Here is a 20,134-nt window from a genome sequence, read left to right as displayed (position 1 = left end):
ACTAACAATTCCGCTCATCCCTGGAAAAAACGACAGAAACAAAAAACATTTGGCAAAAGCAAATATGCTTAGGGAATGCAAGATAAAGTAAAACATCTGAAATACAAACAGGAATTGTATCTCTGACATGGATTATCTTAATTTTTTAGAGCCTTTTTGTTTTTTAGAAATGGATTTGTTTGTGCCTATAAAGTTGGGGACATGAATATGAGGACTGCAAGGGACCGTTTTAAAGTCTGTCTTAATTACAACTGGGTCAGAGCAGGAGCAGCTCCACTTGCACTGAGTTTACCTCTTCTTGCCAAAGTGGGAGCCAATGCCCCACAATAGGATTGTACAAAAACCTTTTAACAGACTCTAGTGCACTGGAGCAACAAAGGCCAAAATAACAGTAAGTTGAACTTGTTGAGAACCGGGCATTAATGACCCAGCGGGTCCAGAACCCCATGAATGTTATAGCACATTATTATTGTATTTTATTGTAACTGCATTTATATAACACTTACTACCCCTGACGAGGCATCAAAGCACTTTTTCGTCGAGTAGCATGCTACTCCGGAACCCATAAAGGATTAGTGTTGATTTAGTATAGTGAAATATGAAAGTAATTTGAGTGATCACCTGTCCACTAGCCCCCTTGAGTTTAGGGCAAGCAACGGAAAGAAACAGGGAGGTTCATAGAGGCCAGCTTAAATTCATGGCCTCCAAATACAGTGCTGCTGCCCCTAAATCCAGACAGTTTATGAAAGCAGTCTGACTTCGGCCTGTTATTACATCGCCATTAGCATTCATGAGGGATGCTGGTACTCTCTCCGTCTGTGTATGCCCAGGCTCCACCACCTAGTTAGATTGCTTCTGGTTTCATGGATATAAAATCTTTAATTCTCGTAGAAGCTTTTATCCAATAAGGCTGCTACTTGCAGAATGTGATGTGTCTTAGAAAATACAAGTGCCACACCACTGGGATGGAAACTACAAAGAGTGATGTTGCTAGGCAGTATCAAACAACTTGAGAGAAAGGAAATGTACCTTAAAAAGTCTTGAATGGAAGGGTACGACTTATTTTCAAAGCTTGGAAGAGAATGCTTACAAAATGAGTTGGAAAGGGAATAACCGGGACATGAGAGAGTCAACCTGAAGCTTCCATCGGCCAGTGATTATAGAGCAGGTGGCTCCAATGAGTAGCTCCCCTGTGTGCAGCTCAGCCTACACTATCAAAGCTTCTGCTTGGTTGAATTATGATACGTTTACCAAAACTGAAAATCATAAGACACAAATGTGTGTATTTTCGCAACTCATAAGCTGATATCTGCTGACAAATAGTTGAATTTTCAAAATGTGTTTAAAACTATTATTTGATTTGGAGAGATTTATTACTCATATTTATACCTTGGTGCCAGGGAATTGAAGCTTTGGTTTGTATGTACTACCCATGTAATATTTCAGTTCAAATTGTCAAAGCCTGCTGACACTCTTGGATGGGGTGTTCACTTTTACATCACTAGTGTAAATAGCTCAGGATGATTTTTACTGAACATAAGTGGCTAATGTTACAGAAATGGTTGGAGACCTCTGTTGTAGAGGTATACCCTTTACCAAAGAAGAACACCATGCCAAGGCTGTGAAAAACAAGTGTACTGTTACCCACATCATAAATTGGTCATAACCTTTCCTGATGGAGACTAAACGAATATTTGACTATCCCTGGCAAACAGTCGCCTGAAAATGTACTAAGAATTTTCCCACAATAAAGTAAAGTGTGTTTAGACATGGTGATTAGTTATGGTAATAGATGATTATGTTAATTCCAGATACCAGTTGAACAGATTCTAGTGACTGCCAAGTATGTCTTCGCAGGTTTAGGGCTAGGAAAATGAGATTAGACGAACCAGTCTTGTTCGCTTCCAATCTCAACATGCATTGACAATTGCAAAGGCAGCAGGTATCACACTGAACCAGACAGCATATAGGGTCATGTTCACACAATATTTGGGGATACATAGAAACCATGGAAGTAAATTCATCAAACTGCCAGGGGTAGCGGAAGTACTTCCATGCGCCTTGGCCTTCAATTTCACTCACACATACGCATGCTTGCACACAAACACTCATTCACATATACACACACTCACACACTCTGCCTTCACATACAAACACATTCACACACACACACACACACACACACTCTTTTACATAAACACCCTAAAAACTGCAAGCACGCACACAACATACATTCATTTAAAAGCATTTTTTTTTCAACTTACCTCAGCTGCCAGATAATGTCATATTCCAGCTATTTGTACTCCATTTATTATAAAACTAATATCGAATAATGTAAAAGTATTCACTATTAGTATAATAAAAAATCGACAAAAGCAAGGGGAACGAAGCCCCCACTGACATCCATAAGGATGAGCTGCTTCTGTTACTGGCACTGATGTTACCACTGCTGACGCTAGGGTTCGTAAAGGCAGTCATCATACACGACTCCAGGGGGGAGAAATAGGGTCTAAGGGAGAGTTTACCGACCAAACAGCAGTTCCAATCCCCAATACCTTTAACACACATACAAAGGGAACTGGTGGTCTAATGTAGGAAGGCTATAAGGAACAGACTAACCAACAACAGGGCACCAAGAAAAGTTATCCTAACAATAACAATTGCTAAGGAGGGACATTGACAAGTAAAGGAAGTAGATTCACAGAATGTTGACAGGATTTCCATCAACCGCCAAGAGAGGCCAGTGTCATCATCTGGTAATCCTTCAATCTAAGCTACTGTTCCTCAAAGCCTTGAGGGAAATCATGTAGCAGTAGATTGCAACTGAACCAAACAAAGTCTAGTCAGAGAAAGAAAACATACAAAAAGAGACTAACCGACATGATCATGAGTAGTACTGCGATAGTAAATCGTCTCTTATGTGATGGAAATCTTAGTGGTGCAGTGCAGAAAAGTGAAATTTAAAAAGGAGTTGGGAGAGAGAGACACAACCTTTAATCACCAACTCTATTCCAATCCTATTAAAAATATTTAAGCAACTTTGAACAAATAGGTTGCTTCACAGTGGGTCGACTAGTTTCAGCCTAGATGGAACTTTGCCCGGCTTTCTTCAGGACCAATATACCTAAACTAGCTACTGCATAAAAGTGAAATTGATAAAGTATATAAAATGTGTAAATCAAAATTGTCAAAAAGTACAACCTTGAGTGGTGAGATCTCTGAATGAGCAGGGTAATCTTCACTCCTGTAATGAATAAATGCATCGACAAATGTATTATTCTTGGTATGGTATAGTAAGTTCCTTAAAAATCTAAACATCGCAACATGTAGGCGATTCTTTGTGTTCGTGCACCGATATTTAACTAATAAGACAGTGCACTCACCTGCATCATTCGAGATACAGACCTCACCTGGTCACTTACTCAGGAAAAAGGAGACCCCACTCTAAAGAAAATTTAGATGAAAGGTCGATCAATATTGGTTTACAGAGTACAATGTATTTCTTCAAGTGTACTCCAATTTAGCTATTGCTTGTATTTGCTTCAATATGTCAACCAAACGTACTAGACATCCATTATCCTCACACTTAATCACTTTCTCTAGTGGGATATGTCTGTACCCTTCTTGGGGAAACAAATAAAGGAAAAAAGAAGAAAAAAAAGAAGGAAAAAGCCAATTTAAAAACCTGTATATCAGCAATGGATGTCTTCCACGGTAAAAGATACTAGCTGTATGAAGGGGTGAAGATTGGACATATTTCATGCTTATGCATTCAAGTTTCGCCTCTAGTTGAGATCAACAGTATCTTTAAGGGTAAAGCGTTAATGAACTCTCTCTTATATTGCATTTAGCCACCAAACAAGGATACGAAAGCGTGTAATATGCGGCATAACTATCTCGGTGGAATAACTATTGCCAGCTGAAAGCGAGTGAATGGAAATACCAATGGCCGCTTGACCACGATTCTCTCAGTGACACGTAAGTGCAGCATAATTATCTCGGTAGGGTAACTGTCACCAAATAAGAGCGAGTGAATGGGAATCCCATGCCCTCTTGAACACGATTCAGTCGCCTGGCCATTAGTACCTTGGACTCTCCTATGTTAATGGGTGGTACCGAGGTAACGCTCAGGACTCTCTCTATTCAAAAATTGCAAGCTATTCTCTCAGTGACACGTGAAAACAGTTCAAAATTACAGCGCGTTTCTCTTAGTAGGGTAACTCTCACAAGGTAAAGGCGAATCCATAAACTCATCCGCGTAACCGCAAATGCAAGATTGCAAACACTCACCTGTCCGTCGGTGCCTCGTACCCTCCTGAGTTTGTGGGAGGTGCCGAGGTTCCGGTCAGGTGATGTTTTAAACGTGCTCATTGCGTGCATAACGTTACCAATCCAATCGCTGTATGTAAACTACAGAGTGACGTCATAATACAGGGAAGTGGTAGTTTTTGTTGTGTGTCTTGAATAAGTCAGCATAAATCATGGTAACACAGAACAATGACACGTCTTTGAATGCCTATAACGATAGTATTGACACAGTCAAAGGACTTGCACCCACACACCATGTTTACAATGCGAATGTATTTATGAGGACGTTTTTATGCGGTCTCAGGCTTATGACAATGTCCACATTAGTTGTGTGACCAATCACGTTTCTAGGAAAACGGCATTCAACTAGCACTGATACCACTGGTTCATTTACTATTCAACACTGAAACTGCAGATACCTATCTCTAATGTATGTAAAGCACCTTTGTGCAATAGGTGGAAGGAATGGGAGCTGCAACAAAATTACCTCTCTCGTACCTACTATGTTTTAATGGAGACGTTTTTGGGTGTCTGACTAATGTTGTTATCTGAATGGGTATAAAACCCATCATATTGTAGGATACGCATGGCGTAGTTATCAACCAGGAGGGGGGGGAGAGGGGGGTTTCTTGATACCGACAGGTACTGTGATTGTAGATAAAGAAGCTAGTGTCAATATAAGCCATTTCGGTTAGATTGCAGTTGGCGATAGACAATTATCGGTAGGGAATTGGTTAGAAAAATAATGACATTGACTCCTATAGCTATCCCTAGTCACTTACATGCAACAGACCTTTTCATCTAAGATCTAACAGGTAAGGCAGCTGCAGCATTATCTGGTCTATGCCTACCATGGACTAATGTAACGCAGTCCAAGGAATCGAATCATTAAGACCAAGCTGGTCACTTCGTAATTTAAATACCCATCGTTGTTCTTTATTGAAGAGAAAGTTGGTCTTGTCAGTGGTATAGGACGGTATGAATGGTTTTTCTAAAACCGTCCATGTGAAATCATCCGCCTGGTGATTTTTCTCAACAAATGTCGAGTGAGCCTTGTATTGGTCTTTCTGCATCTAAAGGTGCTCTTGTCTTCTTGCATCCTTAGTTTCACTTTGCGGGTCGTCATACCTACGTACTGGTATTGGCATGGACATTGTAGTAAGTAGATCAGGTTATCACTATTGCAGTTAGTGAAAGATTTCTGTATCCATGGCCTGGTTGTACCTATCTCGATAGTTTTGGATTGTTTAGTTTGCGGGCAAACAGCACAAGTACCGCAGGGATAATGACCGTGGATAGCTGGTAGATTCCATAGTGTACTCTGTGTTTGTGGTTCTCGCTCTCTGATACGAGTGTTAACCAATTTGTCTCAGAGATTCTTACCCCTTTTGAAGGCAAAGAGTGGCATTGGAATTCTGTGATTGCAAGTATTTAAGATACGCCAGTTTTTGCGAATGTTTTTCTGAATACCATTCGTGAGTGTACTGAAGGTATTAACAAATGTAAGACGTTCTAGTTGAGGTTTTTCAGGCCTGGGTTCAAGCAATGCATCTCTATGGTTGTTTGTTGCACGTTTGTATGCATTTCTGATCAGTTTCTTGGGGTATAGTATCACTGATAGTTGGTTAGGGAGGTCACTAGCATGTTGTTTATATAGATCCAGGGTTGAGCAATTACGTCTCAAACGTAAAACTTGACCAAATGGTAAATTATCGCGTAAGGCTTTAGGATGCTGACTGTCATATCTCAACAGAGCATTACAAGCCATAGGTTTGCGATAAAGTTCGCTCGCTAGGCCATTAGGTGTTACAAAGATAGACAAATCCAAAAAAGATATCCTGGTCTTATGAGCTTCAAGGGTAAACCTCAAAAAGGCGTTACGTGTGTTAAGCCATTCTTGAAAGAGTTCAACTGATTCCAAATTTCCTCTCCATACCACCAAGATATCGTCAATGTACCTCTTCCATAGTATAATAGACTCATGGAAGGGGTTGTCCTCATTGAAAATGTGCTCTTGTTCAAACCTGTGAACATAAAGGTTCGCCAGACTTGGCGCGAAAACACTTCCCATGCTCGTGCCTGAGATTTGTAGATAAATCTTGTCTTCATACATAAAGAAGTTTTCTTTCATTGCTACTTGTGCTAGAGCCATAATAAAATGGACTGGAGTGATAGAATCCAGATTAGCATTGTTCAAGATGGAAGCAATGGTGTCCAGTGTTTCATCTTGTGGAATCGATGTATAAAGCGATTCAACATCAAAGGAAACAAGAAGATCTTGTTCTGGATCAAAATCTACTGTAGGAAGAAGACGGAGTACATCTTTGGTATCTTGCAGATAAGTCGGCATCTGTCTCACTAGTGGTCTTAGAAAAAAATCTACAAAGGTAGATAAAGGTTCTAGCATGGAGCCAATCCCCGATATTATGGGTCTACCAGGGGGAGGTCTTTGGGTCTTATGAATTTTGGGTAATGTGTAGAAATACGGCATTACCGGGTGGGTTGTCCGCAGAAAAGCACTTTCTTGTGGGGTTATCCAACCTTCATTTAGTCCTTCTTCTACTAACCCATTGATGGTTTTGCCAATTCTTTCTGAGGGATCTTCTCTCAGGCGATGATAGAACCTGTTGTTGTCTAATTGTCTGAGACACTCTTCTCGATAACTTTGGGTGTCCATTATGACTGTTGCTCCACCCTTGTCAGCGGGCTTAATAATGATTTCTCTATCTTCAGTTAGAGAACGAAGTGCAGCTGATTCTCGCCTAGGAAGATTGCTATAGCTCTTTTGCTTGTTTGTGCACAAAGTTGCAATTTCTTCTTGCACTTTCCTTTCAAAGGTGAGTTCTTGTGGTGGAACTTGATGTACTGGAGGATTGAATGTAGAGCGTATTCTCAGACCCGTATTCGTGGTGTCTGTTAGGGGTGATGTCATGTCCTTATCTTTGAAAAAGTGATGTAAGCGAATCTTGCGAAAGAATTTGGCAAGTTCGCATTGTATTTGAAAATCATCACCACTTGATGTAACAACAAACCCAAGACCTTTGTTAAGTACTGATTTTTCATCTGCAGTGAGGATTTTCTGGCTCAGATTCACTATCAGATCTCCTCCGGGTTCTGCCCTGGTTGTGGTTGATTTTGTTTGGATCTGGTGCGGGTGTTCACCTGTGGAGCAACTGGAGTTGGTAGGTTCCAGTGCACTTGTGCTTGTCGATTTCTTCTTCTGCCTCTGGTTCGGCCTTGACCTAACCCTAAAAAAGGCTGGTTGGTGAAATCCTGCATGTGCATTTGATAAGCTGCATTGGGTGGTGGGATTTGTTGTGGAGGAAAATTCCACGGCGTGGGGGGCCACCATTGTTGGAAATGTGGTGCTACATAACCTCTCCAGGGTCGTCTCGAGCCTCGACCTCTGTATTGTTGTTTATTGGTATCTGGAAAATCAGAGTCACTAAGATTTTCATCTGAACTACTACCTGAGTAAGTGGAACCATATCTTTTTCCTTTTTTGTTAAATTCCACAGGTGTGTAGTTATCACTGGTATAAGGGTACACAATTTCATGCTTGAATTTAGCCAGGTCTTTTTTGAATTTCTCAATCTTTGATATTAAGATTGCGTCCTTGAACTCTTTATTGGATTTGTTTGAATCATCTTGATGTTTCTTAAAAAGAGTGCTCGTGATGGTAGTTTTAATTTGTGCCTGTATCACCTGTATCTCTATCAGGATAGCATCAGCTATGCGTTTGGCTGTGGTGATAATGAGAATAAGCCAATCGCGTGTGCAACGCCAGGCTATTAAGGACCAGTCTTTCAAAAAACCTTTATCTTGTAAAAATAATCGAGGGACATTAGTGACAATTAGGCCTGGAGGTGCGCAATTGCCACGTAAATATTCTGCCATAATGGCACCATGTATTACCGTGCGTGAGTGGGATTTTTTCAGGATTGTAACTTTATCCCAATCATCTATATTGGTAGTGATAGTGTTAGGGACAGTATTGAGTATACTTGGTGTGGTGTCTAGATTCGATTGATAGAGGGAGTCAAAATAAGTGAGACCGCTGAACTCCGCATTATCTGAGATATGGAGAGAGAGAGAGAGAGAGAGAATGTCTTCAGAGACAGAAGTGATAGAGAAAAGAGGCAATAGATGGCCGTCTAGTAAAGGCAGTGCCAGAGGTGACATGGGGCGTGCCAGTGGTCGCAGCAGTGACCCCTGGTGCCCCCTAAATTACATCCATGATAGAAACATGCATCCAAAAATATACACAGGCAGACTAAACAAGACACTTAACAGACTTTCTGCACACTAAGACCAACACACATAGAACCACCTAAAACAAAGAAACCCATGCAATGACCACAAGGACAACACACACGCATGCACACAGGAAATATACACGGGCACACCTGGGCACAGACAGCACAAGGGCACACAAACAGAACTCACATACAGACATACATAATCACATGGATAGCTGCCAAGTAGTCCACTCCTATGTATTACACTTCAGCCAGCCCTACTTTTTTTCGGATAAAAAACACAATTTGCATGCTGGGGTATAAAAGCTTAGACTTGTAATAGGAGCTTTAGATGTGATGATATTGGGCAAAATCAGCAATTTCGACCACATTTTTCTACATCTAAAATCCAGGCCACTTGTAATAGGTCCCATAATGATAAAAGCAAAACTAGTAGCCCAGAATGACAAGTTCTGTTGGCTAAAAAGCAAGAACTAGGTATCATGTGTACTAAGATTTAGAATATCAACTTGCAAACTACTTGAATGTTTTAAAATGTGCCTTCTTTCCTTTTGTAAAAATTATCTCTTTGTCAGATGGAGGGCATATCGTAACATAAGTTCCATCAATACATGCTATGACAGGGGGAAATTGCCCACTTAAATACAATTTTAAATTCATCAACTGCAATTCATGTGCACTTGGAGGAAATTTATTATGAAAATTAATTTTCATACGCATTACATCAAGAAAAGCTCCAAACAACCAGGACAGGGAATTTTGTGACACCTCACCTGCTACAGCAATCACACCTTGGTAGCTCCCAGGGTCTAAAAGGTGGGTTGAGAATAATCCCTGCACATGAATGGTGATTGAATTGCTTCCCAGAGTCTTTCTCTGTATCCGATCTTAATTTCAGCTGTAAGATCAAATATAAATGCAGTGCTAAGCCAGAATTTGTTAACGATTACCTCCTCTGTCTACTGAAAAAGAGTAACCCTGGCACTCATGTACAAAGATATCATGTAAGATATTGTAAATTGAGACAAATAACATTTCACAAATTGCTATTTCTTAAATGCAATGTACAAAGATGGATTCTGTAGAAGTGATCGCAATTTGCACACCGACTTCTACTGAATCAATTGGCATGTTGCGAGCTGAACTATGTATTAATAGGGTGGATGGCAAAATTTCAAATTGCAGTGGGTTGCAATACGACCTACTTCATCAATATTTCTGAGGTAGTTCACAAATTGCTACCTACTACGATTGGCTACATTCACAGTTAAGATAGTCTGCTGACCACCATGTCTGTGATTGCAGATTTTGTTTTGATGCAACTTTAAAGGAAAACTGATTGTATTTAAAAAACATGACAAATTACACAAACCATTTTTAGGAGCAGGTAGAGGTCATGTGGACCACTGCCTGCTCCTAATTAATGGTTTTGTGAACATCACAAAGGGGAACGGGTCTTTTAGGGACCCCTTACCATTTGCAAATGGCTTACCACCTCCTTTGAGGAGGTGGTAAAATATTAATGATTCAGGACCAGATTTCGGTCACAAAACATTAAAAAACCCACAAAGGAACTAGTATTTGGAAGGGGCGCATTTAACATGCCCCTTGCAAATACCGATTTGTTATCTATGCTCAAACCCAAACAGCCATTCTGTAAGATTCTGTAATGGGGTCGAAAAAATCCATTTTGCAGTCAGAAAGATTCTGATTTTACAAATTTCAACCTTACCCACCACAAAATAGCTTTGACCATGAGGGCCTCAGACTCAGAGAGCCTGATTCATAAAGGTAAACCTACAGTTTTGTATAAGTTTACGATTGTTTGCTATTTACAAAGTTGTTTAACTCCTTACGAATGCGGAATCCTGGCACAGAAAAAGATAGGACTCCGCAGTTGTAAAATACTTCTAGTAAAATACCTTCATGAATAGCAAACAATCAGTCCTAAACATGCACTCCTGTCTCCTCCTCCTCCTACTCCTCCTCCTCTGCAAATCAGCTAGTATCCTCATTCTCCTCACCATCATGTACAAAAGCAACTATTGTGGAAAACACTGAGGTATTCTTGAGCTGTTTATACAGGTTGCATCTGGTGGGAGTTGGTTGGAAATCACACATGCAAAACAAGTATACTGCCAAAAGTTGCACTTTATGAAAGCTTGATACATATACCAAATTGCTATTAGGAAATCTCTAATAACCAATCGGTATTTGAAGTGGCACATATACAGATTCAGTATTCATTTGGGGCCAGATGTAGTAAGCTTTTTTGTGTTCGCACCCAGGGGGACTGCAAAAAAAATCTGGTATCTATGATGTCATCTGTGGTGGTAATCAACGTGGTCTCAGTAATGTGGTTGGCACTGAATCCTGATTGTGATGCTTCCAGTAGGTATCATATGTATTTCTCCCTCAAAGCAGTTCACAGTTACAGGAGCTGAAGGGTTTAATGGCAGGGGGACTCCCTGATGGCGTATCACTGTACAGAAGCTTCATGCACACACCACAGCCTCCCCGGTCTAGCTCTGCAACACATTGTGTCTATAAATTTATGTTGTTCTATTTTCAGGCCCTTTCAGGACCCATCAAAATGTACTCAAATGAAGCGAGAACCTGCTCCAGGCTGATTCCCAGTGTGAAGGGAGAAAAGTATGTACACTTCCCGGGGTAGAGCAGCAGTTTGGTAGAGCCAAAGGTTTGTTTTGCACACTGGGATCACAAGGGCGCAAAGTGACAGCTTGAAAGGGGATAACTTTAAAACTTAACTTCAGAGGCACCCATAAATGAAACTGCCACATGCAGTTGCCTTTTTTCTCTGCTTGTGGGGCCTATAGAGTGGGGGGCACAGACAGCAGCACAAAAGGCTCACTCGAGAAGGGTTAAAAGTGTAATATCTCTGCAATGGCTATACAGATCTACACACAGTTTGTAGGATTCTGTTCACTAATGCTTCACCTTGGAAACCTGAAAAAACCCTTATAGGCCAGGATAGAGGACTAAGCAATCTCAAGGTCAGGTTTTGGCAACTATGGGCATTTGGGATGAGTCAGGGATAGACACGGGTCACCACAGAGATCATTGTAGACCTAATCCATCTCCTGTGCCATATGTAGAACTGATGGTTGATGGTTCTTTGCCCATCCTGCATAGCTTTTTGGTTACCGGACATCTGGGCTGTGGTGATCCTCTTATGGGCATCTATCTTCTGCAGAATCACGTTCAGTACTGTCTTCCACAGCAAGTGTGTGTCCTTCCTTCAAGGAAGTTCCGGGCAGTACTTTCAGAAGGATATAAAACCTGAGTTAAGTTACCAGCTTGGCAAGCGAAGTAGGCAATCACACACTGCAGGCCTGGAGCGCAACTGGTGAGTTTCTCCTGGCACTGGTAAATGACTAGTTACTTACCGGTAATATTCATTACTCCGAGTCTTAGACCTCCCCGTCACAGTCCTTACACACATGAGCAATAGCTCCTCCCTGCAGACATCCCAAGCTGAATGTCCCCTGCTCCCATCCTTACTCTCCAGGCCACGCCCACATCCTGTGGCCCATGAATACGCTGAACATCCTGTGATTCTGGGCAAATCAACAAAAATAAATGTGTCCTCATGTAATGCAGCTGGTGCTATGTAAAGCGCTCTGATACCCGATTTGGGTCAAGTGCGCCCTATATAAAACTCTGTAAAATAAAAAAAAAGAATCCTGACATTATCTTCTAACATTCTGTACCACAAAGCACAAGAAGCCGAAACAGGGAGGGAGGGGTGGGAACCAGGACGGTGTTGCGAGGAGGTCTAAGACTAGGAGTAATGAATATCAGCAGTAAGTAACCGGTCATTACCTCATCACCAGACCTCCCCATCACAGTCCTTACACACATGAGCAGATACCCTAGCAAGAATCGTCTTCAACAACAGAGGTGCAGATAGAGTTTATTAGAACAACAAGCATCAAAGTTACACCCCATGCACAGAACGCAACACAGCATCCCCAAAGCTGGCAGACCCAACACCACCCACCACCAGGCGATAATGGGACATAAAGGTGTGGGGAGCACTCCAAATAGCGGCCTTACAGATTTCCGCCATAGAAGCCCCATGGAAACAAACCCAGGAAGTAGTCATCTCCCAAGTTGACCACCCCTGCACAGACACAGGCACCGGCGCTCCACAGGACTCATAAGCCACCAAGATAGCCCACCTCAGCCACCTACTGAGAGTAGCAATAGAAGGCTTCAGACCTTGACCCCCGCCAGGCCAAAAGTAACAAAAACGGGAATACACTTTACGAAACGAGAGGGTACAAACCAAGTACACCCCAACAACATGCTTAACATCCAAACAGTGCACCCGCACCTTCTCCTCAGACGGAGGATCAGGACCCAAAACAGGCAGCACCAGCTCATCAGAGCAGTCAAAAAAGGGGAGAGAACTTTAGGAAGAAAGGAAGGGTAAGGCCAGAATTTCACCTGATCCAGAGAGCGCTTCAAAAAAGGCTCTGAACACAGTAATGCGCCAAATTCCCCAACCCTTCGGGCCGAGGGAATAGCCACCAGGATAACCACTTTGATAGTCAAAAACCTCAGGGAAACCTTCTCCAGTGGTTTAAAAGGCGCAGACTGTAAAGCCCTCAGCATCAACGGGAGAGCCCAACCCGAGTCAAGGACTTAACCAAAGGCTTCTTGAGACAACTCAATAGCCAGGACACCAAAGTCACAACTGTATCATATGCAGGACCCTGAAAAGCCCTCAAAGCCACCCACTGAGCCCTTAAAGGGGAAACCGGGCAGCCCAATTTAAACCCATCCTTCAGAAAGTTCAAGACATGCACAGGTTCTACAGTCAAGGCAGACCAGCCATTTTCAGCACACCAACCCTGAAAGGACACACAATGCCGGGCATAATATTTAAGGGTAGAAGGCCAACGAGCCTGCTGAAAAAAGAGAGTCTCCTCATGAGAACACCACAGAGCCAACAGGTTCATCCTCTCAACAGCCAGCCCACCAGTTGCAACCAGACCAGACACTCCTGAGACAGAGCTGGAAATTACAGAGGACAGGGGTCCACAAGAAGCCTCCACCAAGGTCCCACTGCCAACTGCAACAACAGAGGAAACCAAGGCCGCCTGCTCCAGACTGGAGCCACCAGGAGCTCAGAGGCCCTGTCCAATTTGACCTTCAGAAGAACCCTCTGAATTCAAGCAATTGGAGGAAAGGCCTACATCAAGCCCGTCTCCCACTGAAAGGACAGAACATCCACCCTCCAAACAGTCTCCGACTGGCACAGTGAGTAAAACTTCTCCCTCAATGTGTTCTCCGGGGTTGCAAACAGGTCTATCCTGGGCACCCCAAACTTCCGCATGAGCAACCCAAAAATTCTGCGATCCAAATACATCTCCAACAGGGAGGGAAACAACCTGCTCAAACGATCCACTTCCAAGCTCAAGATGAAATGTCCTCAGTGAAAACAAATTATTTTCGGACCACTGGCAAATCTGCTGAGCTAACAAGTTAAGTGAAGCCACTTTTGCACTCCGCTAGTGGTTGGCATAACACACTACCACTGTGTTGTCTGTCCACAACAGAACCACTGCACGACCCATGGAAGAAAATGAACCGGGGCCAACTATACGGCCTTAAACTCCCTCCAGTTGGAACACATCCAAGCCTCCTGGGCTGACCAGATCCCCATAACTGAATCTTGAGCAACCACAGCCCCCCAATCCAGATCACTGATTTTTATCGTCAGAAGCAACTGTTCCTTTGGGATAAACGGAGAGCCTTTCATGAGATTTCCTACATACAACCACCAGGCCAACTCCCGGGATCTTCCCCCCCCTGGAATCAACTGTTTGCAATCCTGAGACCTCGGACACCAATAGCGCAGTATGTGATTCACCAGGGGGTACAAGTGTAAATGGGCCAGAGGAAAAGCATGACTGCCGCTGCCATCAACCCCTGCACTCTCAACCACTGTCGAGCAGTGGAAGCGGGAGAGGCCAATACCTTCTCCAGTTCTTTCACAAAAGTCAACCTGCGAGGTTATGAAAGGAATACCTTCCCCACCTGTGTGCTGAAGACACCTCCAATGAGCTGTAGTCCCTGAGTGAGGCTCAAATAGGATTTCTCCAAGTTCAGAATCCACCTGAACTTTTGCAGAAGATGGCAGAGATCCTGGGTATGCAACTGGGCCTTAGGGAAAGAAGAGGAAGAAATCAACCAGACATCTAAGTACGGAAACACCTGGATCCCCTGAGCATGTAACAACCCCACCAAAGGAGCCAACAGCTTAGTAAACATCCTAGGCGAAGCAGAGAGGCCAAAGGGCAGTACCTGTAACTGGAAATGGTCACTGCTCACACAAAACCTCAGAAACCACTGTGAGTTCATGTGAACTAGCACATGAAAATAAGCGTTCCTCAGATCCAGAGACATGAGAAAGTCTCCCACCAAAAGGAAGGGCAGAATCAACTGGAGAGTCACCATCTTGAAGGACTGGCAAGGAATGCACAAATTCACTGCTTTTAAATCCAAAACTCAATGGTAGTGTCCATTGGTCTTCCTGATCAGAAACAGGATAGAGTAAGCCCCTTTCCCCCGTCGCCCCACAGGGACCTTTACTATGGGCCCCTTATTAAACATGTCCTGAACCCCATCCAACAGTGCTCAACTTTTTACTGGAGCACTGGGAACGAGGGTAGCACGGAACACCTCCACGGGGGGCTCCACAAATTCTATATTATACCCCAGTCTGACAATCTGCAGGACCCACTGATCCCTGACAAACTCATCCCTGACCGGCAAAAAGTTCCTGAGGCGACCCCCAACTGGGCTCACCTCCCAAAACACTGGATAGTTATGATTTAGACTGACTGGATGCACCCGAATTTCTATGCTGACCCCAGGATTTTTGGAAGGAAGGGGCAGCCCGGCGACGTCCCCTACCAAGAAAGGGATGAGCGGCCATTTTTGACTGAAACACCTGCCCAAATGCCATCTTATGGCCAGCAAACTTTCCCTTCTGTGTAGGACAGACCGGAGCCAACAACTTCTTGTCCACCACCGTTTTCTTAATCAGAGCTTCCAATGGATCTCCAAAGAGTTTGGAGCCCATTAAAGGAATTTTCATGAGCGCATTCTCTTGAGCTGCCTCTGCTTTCCAAGAATTAAGCCACAACTGCTGCCTAGTTGCCACCGAGGCCCCAGCCTCTGCAGCTGTAGCACTCAGGGAATGATATGACTAGTTGGACAAGAAATGCAACTGCTGCTTAAACATAGTCAAGGACTCAGAGGGATCCTCTTCCTGAAAGCAGCTGCTCAGAAATACATTGACAGTCTTTCAGCAGTGACTGGACCAGATAACTGGTATATGCTACCGATCTAACAGCCAGGTTGGATGCTGCAAAGTACCTTTTCAAAGACCCATCAACTGGCTTATCCCCAGGATCAGAAGGAACTGCATCCTCGGAAACAACCAGGCTCTGTGATGAAAGTCCAGGCAACAGGGAATCAACCTTCACCACAGAAGGGAACACCTCTGAAAACCCTAGCAATGGATAAATGTTAGACCTGGCATCCTTGGTGCTGGTTTTGCCTGTAATTTTGCCTTTGCCTCCTGTGTTTTTACTGTGTGTTGGACTTTGTTTTTGCTGGTCTAGGGGCCAGATGTATGACCCTTACATTCTGCGACTCGAAAATTGCGTCACTTTGCGACTCACAAAATGCAATGTACAACAGTGTCACAGACACTGTTAGCCATTCCCAATGGGTCGCAAATTGCATGCCTCATCAATATTCATGAGGCAAGTGCAATTTGTGACCCCATTGGGAATGGCTAGCACTCCCAGGGATGGTGGCCTGCTGGGATCAGCAGACCACCATGTCTGGGACTGCTTTTTAAATAAAGCATTTTTTTTTTAAAACGCTGCCCATTTTCCTTAATGGAAAACGGTATGCAATTAAAAAAGAAAAACTTTTCAGTTTCATTTTTTAAGGACAGGCAGTGGTCACTGGAACTACTGCCTGCACTCAAAAAATGTTTTCTCACACACTCACAATGGGGAAGGGGTAGTAAACTGCGAGTGTTTTGCTGCCGCCCCTTCTTATTGCTAGAGTTACAAGCGCTATTTTACGAGTCAGTGACTTGCAAAATAGTGTTTGTACATGCCATTACACTTTTTGTGGTTGCAAACAGGCCGATCTCCGATTTGCGAGTGCAAAAAAGGGTCGTACATCTGGCCCTAGATGCTTTGGGCACTGCTAATCAATCACAATATCAATAAACAACGAAGCCAGTGTACAATAAGGGGGCACTCAAATCAATGTGGTACATCAATCGAGCCACAAGTCTCAGATTCCCTGTGAACCGTTATGTTCATTGGAAATATGCTTGGCAACATCAGAACAATACCCAGTGGGTATGAAAAGCCCTCACTCACCAACCTGGTTGGTGACATGCTTCATCATTGGGCTTCCACTGGGACGACCGAATGTCATCCCAGTGTGCTGCGACGCCAGGTTACTGCGGAGCTGGGTTGGTTGTGTGGGGAAAGTGAATTTAAAATAACCAATTAAGTCAAAAAAGAACTTTATTAATTTTGCTTAAAAGGCAAGAAATAAAAAGGAGTGAGGGTCAAAAAATAAAAGACCTGGTTCACTCCGTGGCGGTCAACATGTTTCTGCCTCAGAGATTGTTAATCGGGCATTCGTCAGGACCAGAGGGGGATGTGCGTAGACCCGGTGGTGTGCACGCTCTAAGGTACACCCAACCGTGGGCTAATGTGTGAAAAAATCAACAAAAAAGCACACTAAATAGTGTGACCTCCGCCAGATAGGTTAATATGGGGAGAGGAACGAGTTTACTAACGAGGCCTGTCCGTTGGAAGCCTCATGGGTCCCGGTAGGGGGGTAGGAGCAAAATGGCACACCGCCCTTGCTGCTCTCAACCCGCGTTATGCCTAAACAGCCTTTTGCTGCCGGGCCCGGCAGCAAGAGGCTGTTTAGGCATAACGCGGGTTGAGAGCAGCAAGGGCGGTGTGCCATTTTGCTCCTACCCCCCTACCGGGACCCATGAGGCTTCCAACGGACAGGCCTCGTTAGTAAACTCGTTCCTCTCCCCATATTAACCTATCTGGCGGAGGTCACACTATTTAGTGTGCTTTTTTGTTGATTTTTTCACACATTAGCCCACGGTTGGGTGTACCTTAGAGCGTGCACACCACCGGGTCTACGCACATCCCCCTCTGGTCCTGACGAATGCCCGATTAACAATCTCTGAGGCAGAAACATGTTGACCGCCACGGAGTGAACCAGGTCTTTTATTTTTTGACCCTCACTCCTTTTTATTTCTTGCCTTTTAAGCAAAATTAATAAAGTTCTTTTTTGACTTAATTGGTTATTTTAAATTCACTTTCCCCACACAACCAACCCAGCTCCGCAGTAACCTGGCGTCGCAGCACACTGGGATGACATTCGGTCGTCCCAGTGGAAGCCCAATGATGAAGCATGTCACCAACCAGGTTGGTGAGTGAGGGCTTTTCATACCCACTGGGTATTGTTCTGATGTTGCCAAGCATATTTCCAATGAACATAACGGTTCACAGGGAATCTGAGACTTGTGGCTCGATTGATGTACCACATTGATTTGAGTGCCCCCTTATTGTACACTGGCTTCGTTGTTTATTGATATTTAACCGAGGGGACTAGCCGTGTTGATCCCTTCCTCTCCTGTTGTTTTTGATTGACACTGCTAATCAATGCCAAAGTGCAAGTGCACTTTCTGTAAATTGCTGTCATGGATTAGTATTTCCATAATTGGCTTATTTGGTTTACTGTTAGGCCCTTAGTGCAGTTAGGGCTTTTAAACCAAATGCTGCTAGCAGGCTTGCACCCACACAAGCAGACTTGCAAAAGGGTCTCACGCCTGCCATTGCAGTGTCTGTGTGCAGTATAGTACTGCAATGTCAACCTGCACCCACTTGCCAGGCCCTAACCTTCCCTTTTCTTACATGCGAGTAACCCCTAAGGTAGGGCCAAGGTACCCCTGTGGGCTGGGTGCAGTGTATGTGAAAGGTAGAACAAGTCCTGATGTGTGTGGCAAGTCCTGTTAGTGAAATACTGCCAAGTTTGTTTCTCACTTTTGAAAGGCCATCTGTCCCATAGGATAGAATGGGGAGTTTACTTATAACATTTTATAAGTATAACTGCCCCGGGGAACAAGGTGGGAAAATGAAGTTTAGTATGCCTGAACTCAGAATCTAAGGGTGCATCGTTTAGTAAGGATGATGTTTACATTCTGGGTTTGAAAATACCACTTTTAGAAAGTAGGTATTTTCTTGCTTAGCCCTCCAGTGTGCCTCTGCTACGTTTGTGGATTGACTGTCTGGCTTTGGAGTGAAAGGGGCTGGGGATTTGTCTTCTGTGCAGACAGCCATTTGGGGGTGAGGTGTGTCCTGCCTGTCTAGGGTGACTCAGGGCTGGGCTGAAAAGGCCTGTGCTGCATTTAGAGGAGGGGCGGAGATTTCCTTTACGCCTGAATGGGCATGGTCTGCCTTGGACATTGTGGTCTCCACCTTCTGCTGGGAAGCTGCACCAGAGAGGACAGAACTGGTTTTGACTGAGCACAGAGCCTCTCTGACACCGGAGAACAAAGAGAAATGGACTATAAATGTTGGGACCCGGACACCTGAACTTTATATCACTTTTGGAATTCAAGAGGAACCTCGTCCATGGAAAAGAGCTGGAAGAAGTTGAAAGAGAAGTACTGCCCCTTTGCTGTGTGCTGTCTGGGGTTGGCCTGCAGTAGCTATTTCTGCTAAGGAGAGGAACTGTATGGGTATCCTGCTTGACAAAGTATCTCCAAGGGCTTGAGGTACAGCTTGCCCCTGTTCAAGAAGTCTCAGGAACTGCAAAGACTTCACCATCCTTATGGGCACCGTCTCTGGAACTGCTGTTTTCAGTCGCCGCAGAGAAGAGCAGACGGATCTGTCACCGAGCCTGTCGCTGGTGCCGTGTGTCCTGAAGGCACCACAGAAGGCACCGCCACACTTCACACCACATCCCTGGTCTCACCAACGCCACTGGGTGACCGTCACCAAGCCTCTGCTTGTACCGTCTCCTGTGGGCACCGCACTCCGCACAGTCTTGCTTCACTCAGCCCGGACGTCACCGACACTGTCGCTGCTCGACCCGAACATCAAACGGCTTTGTCACTTGCTTTGGCCTTACCAATGCCATTGAACGACCGTCACCGAGCCGATACCTGCACTGCGCCGCGAGGGCACCGCACGCTGCACCACTTCCACTTCACATCGCTATAACGATGGTTTCCCTGACCCGCCCGCACCAAAGTGTTGGCCGCAACAAGAAAGGTACTGTGTACGAGTCTCTTGACGCTTTAGCTGACTCGTACCAATGCGGTTGGCTGGAACTGTTAGAGTCTGTCGTTTTCAGCATCGCGGTAGCCCTGGATTGAGCTACCGACTCTGAAGAACTGTGTTTTAAGCTATTCTTGCAAATTGAAGATTATCTTGCAAGGTAACTATTTTTACAGTCTAGTATGTTGGATT

At 44.1% G+C, this 20,134-nt stretch overlaps 1 protein-coding gene across 3 annotated transcripts in view; it reads right to left on the bottom strand.

Annotated features, from left to right (window-relative positions):
• The window catches only part of LOC146784103 (uncharacterized), a 310,978-nt gene extending 306,632 nt beyond the window's left edge, over positions 1–4,346 (bottom strand). For all 3 annotated transcript variants that reach the window (XR_014970441.1, XR_014970442.1, XM_085633423.1), the window contains exons 1-3: positions 4,291–4,346; positions 3,384–3,444; positions 3,202–3,244 (exon numbers count right to left, since the gene is read on the bottom strand). The gene's annotated coding sequence lies outside the window, so the exon portion shown is untranslated. The remainder of the gene's footprint in view (positions 1–3,201; positions 3,245–3,383; positions 3,445–4,290) is intronic.
• Positions 4,347–20,134: the final 15,788 nt, after the last annotated feature.

Source organism: Triturus cristatus, chromosome 11 (assembly GCF_964204655.1).
Source record: "Triturus cristatus chromosome 11, aTriCri1.1, whole genome shotgun sequence".
NCBI lineage: Eukaryota > Metazoa > Chordata > Amphibia > Caudata > Salamandridae > Triturus > Triturus cristatus.
The sequence above is the reverse complement of the archived record's forward strand: the minus strand, read 5'-3'. Positions and strand labels throughout refer to the sequence as shown.